The sequence below is a fragment of the Elephantulus edwardii genome, unplaced genomic scaffold (assembly GCF_000299155.1).
Source record: "Elephantulus edwardii isolate Elephantulus edwardi_28Jun2011 unplaced genomic scaffold, EleEdw1.0 scaffold00115, whole genome shotgun sequence".
Lineage (NCBI taxonomy): Eukaryota > Metazoa > Chordata > Mammalia > Macroscelidea > Macroscelididae > Elephantulus > Elephantulus edwardii.
The window spans coordinates 3,532,528-3,548,125 of record NW_006399865.1 but is presented as its reverse complement, the minus strand read 5'-3'; the positions used below and the strand labels follow the sequence as shown (position 1 = coordinate 3,548,125).

The 15,598-nt window shown below is 40.9% G+C and overlaps 1 protein-coding gene across 1 annotated transcript in view; it reads left to right on the top strand.

Annotated features, from left to right (window-relative positions):
* Window positions 1-15,598, top strand: part of ARHGAP6 (Rho GTPase activating protein 6) — a 508,230-nt gene that overhangs the window by 365,013 nt on the left and 127,619 nt on the right. The gene's annotated exons all lie outside the window — the stretch shown is intronic.

The window sequence follows — 15,598 nt, the reverse complement described above, 5'->3', positions numbered from 1 at the left end:
CTCTGAGAAGAATGGGAATCCCAGAACATTTAATTGTGCTAATGCGAAACCTATACTTGGACCAAGAGGCAGTAGTCAGAACAGAGCAGGGCAACACTGCATGGTTCAAAATTGGGAAGGGCACACGCCAGGGATGTTGAAACTGAGGAGGACCTGAAATGCTTGCTGCAGAGGGTCAAGGACTGCAGCCTTCAGTATGGACTGAGGCTCAATGTCAAGAAGACAAAGATTTTCACCACTGGACTAATTGGTAGCATAGAATGGATGGTGAAGAGATTGAGATTGTTCACAGCTTCAGTTTGCTTGGCTCCATGGTCAACACTCTTGGCACCAGCAGCCAGGAAATAAAAAAACGTATTGCGATGGGAAAATCTGCTGTTAGTTTGCAACAAAATTCATTTCCGTTTTCCTTTCCTCTCTGTGCCATCCACTTCCTAAACCATATGCCTCTGGAAACTATGAATTTTGATAAATGACGATAGTTCTAGAAAGGCTTCAGGCCTTTTGTTCATAGGGTCGCTATGAGTCGTGTGTGACTAGATTGCAGTCAATAACAACAACAACAACAACGTGTAATGATTTTGGTTTTTACACTACTGTTTTATTTATTTTGGCCTAATGTATTTTTCAGTTCAAGATCTACTTTCCAACAACTGTAGTGTCAATTAACTTTTTAGCTGAGCTTCCATAGTGTAAAATAAATGATTGCATTATCATTCTTGACTCTGAAACAGAACCCTCCCAAATACTATTTGCGTTGGGTTGACTGAACTCAACTGGGCTTCATACTATATGAATTGGAATGTTTTCTGATTAAAACCTGAAGAAACTTGAATTCCAATTACAACCTGAATTCGAACAGACTTATGTGAATTCATATGGGTGCAGAAATGCCTAGATTTACAGTGTTTCAATGGACATCTAAGCAATTATTCTATTCCCAATTAGTGGCAGAAGGTCTTGAGAACGCATGAAACACTTTATTACCCTCATAGTTTGTCAGGCTTGCCAAATACAGTTCATTTTCAATAGAAATCCACAAACCTCAGCCGTGGCCACATTTTCTGAGTTGCTGAATGGAGGCTAGTGAATAAAATTCTTAAATCTTTGGATTGCCCTCTCTCTCCACTTTCCCCCCTTCAACAGCAACATGGCGTGTGGTCAGGCCTCTTAGTATTTGACATCTGTTACCCACAGCACTTGAGGGTATTTGAGAAGAGCCTGGGTCAGATCTGACCCATAGCTGACCCTCTAGTGGGTTTACATTGGCTGTAAATTTCACAGGAGGAGATTGCCCATTTTTCTTGCAGAGCAACTGGTGAATCCAAATTGCATACGTTTGAATTGGCAGTGCAGTTTCTTGCCACTACGCATCAGAGTTCCCTATGATGTTAGGCGAATGGCGACTTTTTAAACTCTGTAACGATCATTGTGAAACCCTCTTCATTGGACTGCTCTCTTTATTGGCATTGTTGTTGCTGTTGCTGTTGTTGCTGTTGTTGTTGTTATGTGCCATCAAGTCTCTTGTGACTCATAGCGACCCTATGTACAACAGCCCTAAACTCGGCCCTGCCCTGTGCCAATCTCACTGTCTCTGACATTCCTAGGCCGATTACCCCAGTCACTGAATCAATCCACCTCATAGAGGGCCTTCCCCTCCTGTGCCATCCCTCCACCCTACCAAGCATGATGTCCCTCTCCAAGAACCGGTCCCTCCTTACAACATGTCCAAAGTATGTTAGACGGAGCCTCAGAATCCTTGCATCCAAGGAGCCACCCGGTTTAACCCTTTCCAGGACAAATCTGTTTGTTTTCCTAGCAGTCCATGGTATTCTCAATACTCTTCTCCAGCACCACAGCTCAAAGGCATGAATTCTCCTTCTATCCTCCTTGGTCATTGCCCAACTCTCTGATGCATAACAAGTGATTGTGAAGACCATGGCCTGTGTCAGATGCACCTTAGTCTCCAGAGAGACACCATTGCTCTTCAGTACTTTGGAGAGGTCCCTAACAGCAGTCGTTGGCATTGCTTATGAATTTTATTTTTGCTATAGTAGTGCTGGAGATCTATATTTGTTCCCATTCCAAAGAAAGGGGACCCAACAGAGTGTGGAAATTATCGAACAATATCATTGGTATCACATGCCAGTAAGATTCTGCTAAAGATTATCCAAAAACGACTGGAAAAACACATCAACAGAAAACTGCCAGAAGTGCAGGTTGGGTTTAGAACGGGTTGTTGTATTAGGGATACTGTAGCTAATGTTAGATGGATCTTGGCTGAAAGCAGGGAGTACCAGAAGAATGTCTATCTGTGTTTTATTGACTATGCAAAGGCATTTGACTGCGTGGATCATAACAAACTGGCTGACTCTGAGAAGAAAGGGAATCCCAGAACACTTGATCGTTCTAATGTGGAACCTATACTTGGACCAGGAGGCAGTCGTCAGAACAGAGCAAGGAAAACACTTCATGGTTCAAAATTGGGAAGGGTGTACGCCAGGGATGTGTCCTATCTCCATACCTTTTCAACCCATACACAGAACAGATTGTCTGGGAGGCTGGGCTGTGTAAGAAGTGTGGCATCAGAATTGGAGGAAGATTCATCAAAAATCTGCGTTATGCAGATACTACAACCCTGCTTGCTGAAACTGAGGAGGACCTGAAGTGCTTGCTGCAGAGGGTCAAGGACTGAAGCCTTCAATATGGCTTGAGGCACAATATCAAGGAAACAAAGATTCTCACCACTGGGACAATTGACAGCATCAAGAGAGATGATGAAGAGATTGAGATTGTTAATAGGTTTAGTTTCCTTGACTCCACAATAAACACTCTTGGCACGAGCAGCCAGGAAATTAAAAGACGTATTGCGATAGGAAAGTCTGCTGTTAGGAACCTCTCCAAAGCACTGAAGAGCACTGGTATCACTCTGGAGACTATGGTGTGCCTGATACAGGCCATGGCCTTTGCAATCACCTGCTGTGCATCAGAAAGCTGGACAGTGACTAGGGAGGATAGAAGGAGAATTGATGCCTTTGAGCTGTGGTGTTGGAGAAAAATATTGAATCGATTGCTAAGGAAATGAACAGGTTCATCCTAGAAAGGGTTAAAGCAGGTTGCTCCTTGGAGGCAAGGATTCTGAAGCTTCGTCTGAAATATTTTGGACATGTTGCAAGGAGGGACCAGTCCTTGGAGAGGGATCTCATGCTTGGGAGATGTCATGTGCAGGAGAGGAAGACCCTGGGTGAGATGGGTTGATTCAGTGACTTGGGTAACGGGGGTAGGTGTGTCAGAGACAGTGAGTTGTCACAGGATAGAGCAGGGTTTAGGGCTGTTGTACATAGTCTCTATGAGTCACAGGTGACTCAATGGCACATAACAATAATAACAACAACAACGTAGTAGTAGTAATAGTCTACAATAACCTCTTGAGTCAGAACCCTAATAAAAATGAGTGATTATTTTACTAAAAAAATAGAGAGCCCTTACCCATCAGCAAATGCAAAAGCTTACAATTACATACTAGATGTTTTTGGCTATGAAGGTTCCCTGTGCTTGAATTACATTAAATCTACTTTGCAGATGGGAGCTGTGTAAGATACAAACGCATTGGTGAGTTAAGGACCCTCAAAGGGTGGGAACCATGCCGTGCAGAAAACGGAGTTCCTGCTGCACGCCCAGGGAGGACCAAGGCTGAATCTGAACTTGAAGATGGAGCCGAATTCTGGTGATTATCCTAGAAATGAGGCTCCACGTGCCGAAGTCGTAGTTTGCTTGCTCGGATGGTGGCGCTATGCACCATGCCCCTGCTTAGCTACCTGAGGAATCTGCAGGAGTAATGGTGAACTGGGAAGAGTGCAGTGTAATCTGGAAAGACTTGAGGGGAGGGAACAAGAGGTAGCAGTTCACTGTGTAACAGATCAGTTTCCTTTCTTGACTACCCTGTGATTTAGCCACTTATATATACAATTCATTGGTGGCTAATGTATTCACAGATCTGTGCACCCTTCTCTGCTGCCCTGTTCTCTAGTTTACATCTCCTCCAGAAAAACCCCATGTCCACTACAAGCCACTCCTCATTTCCCCCGTATTCCTTCTCTCAGGCAACCACACTCATCTACTTTCTATTTTTCTATGGATTTGCCTCTTCTGGATATTTCACGTAGATGGAACCGTAAAGTGTCTTATCTTGCATCTGACCTATTTTGCTCACATGCAATATTTGCAAGCTTCCCCCAAGCTGTTGCATTTATCAGCACCTCGTTCCTTTTTGTAGCCAGATAATATTCTAGTGCCTTGATTTGTTATGTGTCAGCAAGTTGGAATTGACTCGTTGCCTTGATAGTTTACAGTTTATTCCTCCGTTGATGGTTATGTGGATTATTGCTTCCTTTTAGCTGCTGTGGAAAGTGTTAATGTGCAAGGTTTTGTGTGGACGTGTGTTTTTCGGTCCCTTTGGCCATTTTCCTAGGAGTGGAACCGCTGGGTTTTATGGTAAAAGTCACAGACTTTGGGCAATCTTTTGCCTAATTTTTAGTTGTTATTTGAATTTTGAATTGTTGAGTTGTCAGAGTTCTTTACATATTCTGGACACAAGCCCCTTCACAGATCTGTGGTTTCACATTTCAGAGTAATGATTTGTCCCTTCTAGCCAAGATAGTTCACCTCTACCTTCATTGTAAACTGACACCAGTTGGTGGAGGCATTTCCCTCACCTTTTAAAGTTACAGACCTCCCCACTCCCGGAGTGCTTGGAGCTCCTCTGCTTCAAGAGCTCTGGGAGGCTTTTGAGATTGCAGCTCCCCCCCAGGGTGTCTGAGTCAGAGAAGCACAGTGACCTGAGGCCTTCTCCCTCCCAGGGCCCCTCACCGTGCATTCCAGCAGGAGAGCCTGCCTGGCCGGCTCATCTGCTGCTGTCAGTAGCATCCCTGCCTTCTTCGTGGTTCACACATCGGACAGGCGCTTAGCAGGGAGGCCAGATGAAGGGTCAATCCTGCATGAATCTCCTGTTTATGCTGAGGTGTAAGAAGCCCGAAGAGGTAAGATGAGAGGGTCTGGGTGTGCAATTCAGGCTCCGTGATTTTTGCCTTCTTTACTAGAGAGGGAGGTGTGGTGGCCGTGGTGGCTAAGGAGTTCTGCTGCCGACCCAAAGGCAAGGGGTTTGAATCCAGCAGCTGCTCTGCAGGAGAAAGGTCTCCTCGGTTCAAATTCACTCGCTGCTGTGCAGGAGAAAGATCCGCGGTTTCCTCCCGCGTGGTTTACAGCCTCTGGAAACCCACCGGAGGGTTAGTTGTGAGCCAGTTGTAACTCCAGGGCAATGAGTTGTTGCAATCATTAGGCGGGTAGTGCTGGACAGTAAGATAGTACCGGAGAAGGTGGGTTTAAGGACCCAAGCCGTTAGCAGTTGCAGGACTGAAACGAGCGATCGTTCAGATGTCTCTGCCTGTTGCTGTAGAAGTCTCAGAGCCTCGGAGCCAAAGTGGTTGGAACAGGACCTATTGCGAGGCCACCAGTATTGTTCTTGAGTGCTTATTTAGAGCCAGCCTTGGCAGGAACTGGACATTTTACTACAGCTTTGATTTGGGCTCTTTGTTCAGTATTTTTAAACCGATACCACTCGACTTTACCGATGCGTTTTTACTTATAGTGTTATTATCACATGGTACATGGCCTCAGGCGTAATGTTCGGATCAGAGAGTCAAAATCCACCTGGTGCTTCTCTGGAAAGAGCCGCCTTTTCTTCCTATAAAGATAAGATGTGCAGCTTTTAAAACCGGATACTTTGGAACCTAACATGATGGCAGGAAGATTCATTTTATTTTGTTAGAGATCCAGCGTCGGAGGGCGCGAGCAGGTCAGGACTGTGGCCCCGGTAAGCACACGCGCCTCTGCTGTGGGGAGTCGCTGTGGGTGGAAATCACACGTGGTAAGGAGTTGCACTGCTGGCCCAAAGGCACGTGGTTCAAATCTACCAGGTGTTCCACGGGAAAAAGATGTACAGCTTCCTCCTGTTTGATATACTGCCTCCGAACACCCGCTGGAGGGTAAGTGATGAGTCAGTTCCGAATTGATGGTACATAACAACCACATAATGATTGGCAATTGGTGATAGAACCTGCACATTAATTACCCTTTCCTGTAATATAATGAAGGGTCCTAATTCTGGGAAAATTGCAAGCAATTCAGGAAGAGATATATGGTACTGAGCAATTCTTTGCTTGTGGCTGTTCTGTGCAGCACAGATAGAAAATCTTCATTTTTATGGCAGGCATACAATAAAAACAAATTTTGGGTACTTTTTTATTATAATTCTAATTTTTTATGGCCTCATAAAAAGGAACTCAAAATGTACCTTTTAAAAAAATTAGTGTATTACCAAAATGTTCCTAGGTCTCAGATATGAAATGATTGGCAAATTTCCTATAACTGCCAGTACGTTTCTTTAAGTCTTTTCCCCCAAATGCACCAGCAGTTAACTTGAGGAGGTTTTGTGTGTTTGTCTTTGTCTTAAACGCCAAGAGGGTGAAGTCACACACTTCTCTAACTCATCTCCAAACTGCGTCGTCCTGCTTTTTCAACTCATTTGCAAGTGTTTTTGTCTCCATTGTATGTGCGTGCTACTACTGCATGTATGAAGAAATGGAAATTTTAAGTTCATTGTAAAAATTATTAAGCTCTACTATTTGGGAAGGAAATTTGCTGGGTTTAGGTCACAACGTTTATAACCTATTGAATTGTTCCATTTTGTAGAGGGACACAAATCTTTGCATTGTGATTCTGATAGTTAATGATAATGAAAATAAAACCAATCACTATGAAAAATTAGATTGCATGTTAATTCAATCATTCATAGACATTTTGTTTTATGCTGTCTATTTAAATTGGGTAATATAATAAATGGCCATGTCTAATCAAATCCTTATTAATGTACTGCCTTTCCCCCACCCAACTTGTCTGCCGATTAATTTTTGCTCTCTTCTCCCTCCCTTCTCATCCTTTAATTCTAAATTCTGTGTATAATCTTTCTCTTAGCTTTTTATAATAGGGGTATTATATTCTTAATGACATAGTCCATAGGGTGTAGCACTGCTAATGCAGCTGTTCAAATTTATTAGCAGCTTTGGTGGAGACAGATAATAATCTCCCGTGTGATTTACAGCTCCAGCCTCCAGAAAGCCCTCTGGGGGGTGAGCCAGGAGGCTGTTCAGCTCAGGGGCAATGAGTTTTACTTTGCAATACTGTAATTGCCCTTTTGTGACTGGTTTATATCTTACTGTAGATTCATCTGTGTTATGCAATATTTCACAAATTTTCTTCAGCGTTTTTTTAGTGTTGCATAGTACTCCACTGTATGAATGTGCCATAGTTTCTGTAGATATTTGAGTTGTTTCCAACCTTTGCTGTTGTAAATAAATCTGCAGTAAATATGAGTGAAATCATATCACTTGTGTTTCAGCTCTTATTTGTATAAATCTAGTAGGGGGTTTCAGTTTTTTTGTTTTGTTTTGGTTTTGGGTTTTTTGTTGTTGTTTTTTTTTTTTGAGTGAGTGGACTTGCTGGATCCCAATGTGCTTGTGGACTTGAACCTCTAACCTTAAAATTAGTAGTTAAGCACTTTTATACCATATTGTCATCTGATCTCAAGTCAGAACTGATTCATAGCTGACCCTCCAGCAGCTTTTTGGAGGCTTTAAATCACACAGGAGTTCATGGCTCCTCTTTCTTCTGCTACAGAGTAGTAGGTGGACTCGAACCACCTGCCAGTGGGGTGGGTTGGCAGTGCGCCTCCTTACATGCTAGGTCTCCTGAGGTCTAAGGACTCTATTTATGGAGATAAACCCAACAAACCAAACCTACTCTCATCAAACTAATTCCCACCATGGTGACCCTCCACTGGACTTCAAAGACTATCAGTCTTTTTGAGAAGAAATTTTTAGGACAGAGTAAAAACTGCACCATAGAGTCTCCAAGGCTGTAAATCTTTACATGAGAAAATATAGCTTCATCTTTCTTCCTAAGAGCTAACCTGGATTTGAACTGTCAACCTTTCACTAGCAACTATGTTACCACTATGCCACCAGAGTGCCAATTCAACTTGTATGTTCTGGAGAGTATATGTTCCTAGCTGTCTATTACTTTTCATCAGAAACATTTCATTTTCTGGTTAAATGGGAAAATAAGTAGTCACAGCCATTTCTTTTCTTTCTTTCTGTTAAAAGAAGCACACCTCTCTTTGTCACGCACGTTTTTGCAACCTTCATTAAGCACTTAAAAAATTTGCAACGGACCTTGAAAAGAAAGATATTTTGAAGTTACTCTATTTTACCAAGATTAGCTACCTATTTTCAGATTGGGGGGGGGGAAATCTTTTGTGTATACCAGGTTGAGCACAAGCCCCTCTCATTGTGGGTAGAAACTGGGATTTTGGATGGCTTCAGAGCTTGCACTTTGTTATTGCATACAGCTGTGCAAACTTGCAGCCATTGCCTTCTGTAGCCACAACCAGTGGCAGGAGCCAGTTTGGACTGTTGCCTCCATAGCTAACATTTGCGGAGGGTACAATACAGGAAGCTAGAAGCTATCTGGATCTTTGGACTTTACTATGTATTTTAATCTGAGCATTAAATGCCAGGTAGAGAGAGGAGTCCAGCCAACTCATTCTCATGTTATGCTAGGAACAGATCAGCAGCCACCCTATTCAAGCTCATCTCTGAATTTCAGCACATCACTTCTGGTGGCTTTTTTCATAGGAGTACGTATCCTATGGCTTATTTGGAAAGTGGTTTGTTGTTGGTTGTTGGTTTTTTTTGGGGGGGGGGGAGGAGGAAGGTTGCTTGATCCAAAGCTCCCGTGAAAGGAGATATACCTTGACTGATGCTGGCAAAAGGCTGTACAAAATTGAAAAAATGAAATTTCTTTCTGACTACAGAAGCAATTCACGTTTATTGTAGGTAAATGGAATCTTCATGCAAATAGCTATCCCTCCTGCCCATTTTTTACCAGTTTATTCAAATGGATCATGGATAACGTTTACATGTGACATACTGCCTTGGTCTTACATTTTATTTTATCACGTTTTCCCCCTTACTCTTTTCCTCCTCAACCCAATTTTTCATCACAGTATCCGATCAGATGGATATAACAAAATTTAAGGTCCCATGTTATAGATTATGCTATAATGACTCTTTGCATGCATTCTCCTGTGCCTGTAGATAATTCATAGTCATATATGTATTTATACCCCAAGAAAAGTGCAACAACTACAAAGAATGAATAGAGCATAGCACATTTCAAGCTTATTAATTATGTGAGAAGTCAAAGTCATGACAGTGAGATGAGTTTGCTCAAGGTGATTGATTTGACTCTTAAGAGTGTACTTTCCTCTGTGGATTAATGTAAAAAGTACAGCATGATGTTATGAAGAATCTGCATTTGTACTTTGGTTGATTGGTTGCTTTCATTCACATTGTGTTTCTTATGATCATTCCCATATATTGCGTCTTATAAAATCACCACTGATAGGTGCCCACTACTACTCCATCTTTTTAAATCCCCACTAGATCTTTCCTAATTCCTTCAGTCCACTGCTCCACCAACTAAACTTTGTGACCCCATGATTTCCTCCCTCCCCACTCTCAGCCCCCCACGTCCCTCCCCTACTCTCTTTGTGTATCTATTTCTGTGCTTTGGGGTTGTTGGGTTTTTTACCAATTTAAGAATTATAGAAATAATTTGTGTAAGTTAATGCATTTATGATCAGTGTTCTTATTACTTTCAGCCTGAATGTTGAGTCTTGATCTTCAATATGTAGTTCTTGAATGTTTGAATCAAATGCGCACAACACTGGGCGGTTTGTCAAACTGGGCTTTGCCCCACATTTAATCATTCCCATTCGTTGCCATGAATCTTTGTTTTGTTTTTTGTTCAATAAAATTACTAATAAATACTGGTTTACTTACGAAGTTCTTGTACAGTTTTTTCACACCAGATCTTTCTCATTTCCTTTACCCACCCCACCCCTCCCTCCACCCATTAAATTGTGCAAACCTATACTTACTGTCCCCCACCCATCCTCACCCCTCTGCTCCCCCATTGAACTATATCCACCATTACCCCGTCTTTTCAGACCCCCAACAGATCTTTCCATTATCCTTTATCCCCTCCCTCCATACACCAAAGTGTGCAACCCTATTAGCCCCTCCCCCCGCCTGCCCACCATCACCTCTCTGCTCCCACCCCTTCCCCCTTTAGATCCCCCTACATGTTTTACAGTGGTTTGCCATTTGTCTGTGTGCCTGTCATTGTACCAGTACCATGCCATTTTGGTTATTACAGCTGTATAGTAGGTTTTGAGACCTGTATCATTTAGGGGGCGCTATACATTGTTGTTGTTTAACATCAAGTCGGATCTGACCCATAGCTGATTCTCCAATGGGTTTTCCGAGGCAGCTAATCACACAGGAGGATAGTAGACCTAACTATTCATTAAGGTGCCCTGGTGGTGTAATGTGTTAACCTATTGACACATCAGCCTTCAATCTGATAGGTTGAAGGTTCAAATCCACCAACTGCTCCAAGGGGAGAAAGATGCATAGTCTGTTTCTGTAAAGTTTTACAGCCTCAAAAACCTGATTGAAGGTTGTCATGAGTCAGAATTGATTTGACATTGGGAATCAACTTGTTTGGATTACACTAACAAAAAGTAATAGCCAAGAGCAGAAAGGCAGAGCTAGAAGGATAGAACAGTATTGGCCTCCGAACCTTCTCACCTTTGAATCCCCTCAGCGATAGTTTGTTTAATGAGATGAACAGTGTCCACTGAGGAAGACTGCCATGGTAGTATTTTCATAGATTTATGGTCTATTTTGGATCATTCACTGGGACCTGCATCAATGTCTAACTTTCTTGAGAGCTTTTTCTTTAATCAAGTCATCAGCAAGATAATTCTCATTAGTCTTGGCCCAATAAACTTGGCATCATTAGAGAAGATATCATTGCAGGCTCATAATTAGCTCGTACATTAGCTCATAATTGATTAATTGGATATGATCCACAATTGAAAAGCAATAGCATAGAAAGAGTGTATCAGCCACCTAGGAAGATGGTGACAACCACCATTAAAAAAAAAAAAAAAGCCAAACCCTCAAAAGACCCCCAAAACCAATACAAACTAAAAACCAGCATGTTGCTGTTGAATCTATTTCCACTTTTTTGATCTTGTAGGAACAGAGAGAAACTGTCCCATCCTGTTCTCAGGGCTGTGACCTTGACAGAAGCAAACTGTCACGTCTTCTTAGAAACAGTTGTTGGGTTCAAATTACTGACCTTTCCGTTCAGGGCTAAGTATTAAATCACTGTGCCACCAGGGAACCTTAGAGAGAGGGTCCCAAAGTTGATTAATTCAAGGACATAGGCAGACAATCAAAGACCCAGAGTTTTTCATCTTTTCACTTGCCCCTCCTGGTCACAAGATGGCCATCACAGCTCTAGTCATCATATCCTCAAACAGATTTAAAGACAGACAAACACTTTTTCCCTAACTCATATTTTGTTTGAAGCAAAGAAAAGAGAAGTCTTTATCTCCAATACTCCTTTCTCCTGATTTTTCTTTTGGCTTCATTTGTTGTTCCAGTCCCAGCCCACCCCCATCCTTAGACTGGCAATAGTAATTGGCTCTGTAGTTGATAGGGAGGGATGGATATGCACTCCTTGGGACATAGGAGGTGGGTCACTGTCTTGAGTTAGATGGCTGGCGGATTGGATTCATTCAAGCTCTGCCAACAGGAAAAGAGTGATGGGAAACACTGCCAGGCAACCAGCTAAGATGTCTGCCATATATAGGGTGGCTTATATTGACTGTCCCCGTATCATAATATTGATACTGTAGTGATAGTGGTGTTGTTATGTGCTCTCAAATCAGAACTGACTCATAGCTGACCCTCCAGTGGGTTTTGAGAGGCAATACTTCACATGGGAGTAGGTTGCCCATCTTTATACTTACCACTAGGCCACCAGAGCTCTCTTGATACTATTAGACCTTGTCTTATAGTTTTGTGTGATCTTATTTTATCCCTTTGTCAATTTCTAGATTCCTTAAGGATGAGGATTTATTATTCTCATCAGTACTTATGCCTTGCTCCAACAGGTGCTTAATAAACATTGACTGAATTGATAGAATTGGCCCATACCAAGTGATTACAAGCTTTCTTACCTCTCCCCCCACCCTTGTCCCCAATTGAATCTAAGTGCCTTAAAATCAAGTCAGTTGTTTGAATATTGACATCCTCTCAGGAAAGCTATGTTTATTCATTCCAGAAAATGATTAAGCGGCCATAATCATAAAGGTACTGGAAGAAAGGCACTGTGGGCACTGTGTAATATAAACCCTGCACAGTCTGTTTACAATTCTGTGTGGGTGTAGGAGGAAAAAGGGATTCAAATATAAATATGAGTGGGAAAGAAAATTTGTTTTGCGTACATTATATGCTTTTGGAAGACAATGCAGTAGAACTTATGATGTCGACACTTATGAAGTGAAAGAAACAACTTATATATGAAATCTCAGTGATGCTCTTCTGTTTGAAGTTTCACTTAATAAAAGTTTTCTTAAGGAAACTAATTCTTTCTGGTCTTTTAAATTTCATACACATATCACTTAATTTTTTTTGCAAAAAAAGTACTTTAGGAGAATGAGATCAAAAGTCCAGATTCTGTTTAGTAATATGATGTGACATATAGAAACTGTGTTCCTTGTTGTAATTTGTTTTGTAATATAAACATTTTTTTTCTAAAGAGTGTATCTTTTTCGATGTAAGGAATTCTTCATATAAACTTTCTCTTAACTTGATTCCGATTCAGTGACTGTAGATGTTAACAATTTTTCACTTTATCAGTGTAGTATTAGCTTAAAAGTTAGCTCTTCTAGCCATCAATTTAGCGCCCTCTGGTCTCCAACTCCCTTAACTGCAGACACATGGACTTGCAAATAATCAACTGTGGGACTAGGATAAGAGACAGAGTGCTTCCCACACTGATCCCAAGACTTGAGCGAGATTGGAGCAATACCCTGGTGAGGATGAGACCCTGGTGAGGGTGGTGGAGAGACTGTGGCTTTGCTGTGGAGAAACTGTGGCAAAATATGACCTGGGGCTTCTTGGATTTGTGCTGATCAGAGTTAAAGGTTTTGCTTTTCTTGCCAAATGATTGATGGAGAAGCTGACTTATAACTGCTCTGAGGCAAACCTTGCTGGATGATTGAGGAAACCAGAGGTTTCTTGAATTTGTGTTGCAGAACTGAAACCAGGAATTTTACTAATTAGGGAATTGTGTTTTGCTGTTAATTTGATTTAGGACTACTGGACTAAACCTGCATTTGCATTGTGAGATATTCTTTGCCTCTCCCACTCCCTAACATATTCCACTAATAAACCCCACCCTTGGTACCACAACTTTGAGTAAAGCGTGTGTCAACAATGAATATCGAACCCAGTGATTTGTGGAAATAGGTGCAGAGGCATGGGAGGTGGTATGTCTGATCTGGCAGCTGTTTGTTTGCTGTGATGGATACTAGTCAAACCTGGCCATCTCCACATTGCATCTACTTCTTTTGCAATTGGTTGTTATTCTGATACATACTATAACCACTACTACCAGCTGCCATTGAATCAACTCAGACTCATGAAGACCTCATGTATGTCAGAGTAGAACTGTGCCCTAGAAGATTTTCAGTGACTGATTTTTTAGAAGTAGATAGCCAGTTCTTTCTTCCAACTTGCTTCTGGGCAGACTTTAACCTCCAACCTTTTGGTTATTAGCAAAGCATGTTAATTATTTATAGTGCTCATTGTAAAGAAAAAAGATTTGAGAGCATATTCTTTCAATTTTCTCTAAAAGGAAATACGCTTAAGTTGTCTGCAAAATAGCTAATGTATAGATTGTTACTAGGCATTTCAAACCCCACTCCAGAACAATTTTTATGTGCTCCTTTAATGAATTTAAATTTTAAGTTCAAATTAATACAAAGGCATGAATAATTTTTTAAAACATTTTTATTGTCTGCTAATGCCACTTCATTTTTGTTAGAGCATTTCATAGGGAAAGTTGATTGTAGACACAAATCACTTTGCTCTTGGGTCGTTCAGGTATCAGGTTCAGTTCTGTCAGTGTCTGGTCGTTTAATCCTGGGGGAGGGAGGAAAGATATGGCAAAAGGCACAATTAGTATAAATGACAAATATCCCTCATGAGTATCACATGTAATAACACAGCTACACTTTTGCTAAATCAATATGCAGCAATTTAAGCTATACTCCATAACTTTCAACATCTCTATGCCATTTCATTGTAATTAAACCTGAGATGCCCATTAAGGAGACCCTTGATTGTAGGATGCTCACCCCGTAATCCATTCATAACCAAACACTGGCTACCTTTCTACTTTCATTGAGTGCTTCCAATATGCCAGATACTGACTGAATCGTTTCATTTTCTTTCCCATTAAACAATTTTTGGAAGAGGTATCAAGATTTCTATTAATATTTTTCACAGGAAGGAAATGTATTTTAATGATTTGAAACTACTCTTTTCAAATCACCTGTCCATAAAAAGTTTTGGTAAAGTATAAGCACAGTGTAAAATCTATAGCCATAGTTAGTAATAAACAACTGTATGTTTTCTACACTTGGTGTTTTCTACACAAAGGGTGACTAAAATAATAAACTATGGGTACCAGATTATTTGGGTTGTAATCAATATTTAAGAATTCTGTTTCATATTCTCTATAAATATTCTCATAATTGTGATGCTTCATATGGTATATACTATAGTTATAATTAATATATGTTATTTTCATTGTAATGCTATGATATTTGTACTTGGAAAGAAATTTGAAAATTAGCTGACCGAGTCATCCTGCCTTCATTTTGTAGAAGGGAATACAGATAACCATGAACTTGGAGTAATATAAATAATACCATTCTCCTTCTTAGAGTAAAGCCAAGATAGAATCTAGGCGTGTAGATGTTCCCCTCCAGTACCCAAAACAAGTAATTTGTGTCACAACACTCCCCCTTCTCAGTAGCAAATCCCCTGTAGGATTCATACATTGTGGAATCCCAGTCTGCTGTATGCAGCAGTGAGGGTTTGTGGATGCAGCTGAAGTCACCTCAGTGACTATTTCCCATTTACTTTGAAAAACTTCTTGTACTTGAAGGGGATTTTGAGGTTAATTATGAAAAACTCTTGCTGAAAATATAGTCTTTTGAATCCTAGCACTAAAAGAATATCTTAAAAAGACAAAGAATATCTTACAGTCTGTCTAATTTCACTGTCTCCAAATTAAATTAGATTTCCTTTTCCCTAGAATATCCCAGTGTTCTTCCCTAAAGTTTTTAAAGAGATTTCTCACCTCTCTTTTGTGGTCTATTCAAATATTTCTCTTTTTTATCTCTCAAAGATCACCTTTGTGATATCTTGGGGCAATTCTAGACAAATTTTCCTAGGCAACCCCTTGAAACAGTAGGAGGGCTGATATGCCCTTCTTGTGTTACCCTTAAAATGAATAGATCATATTTACTCTGGTTGGAATTAAAACTGTTTAT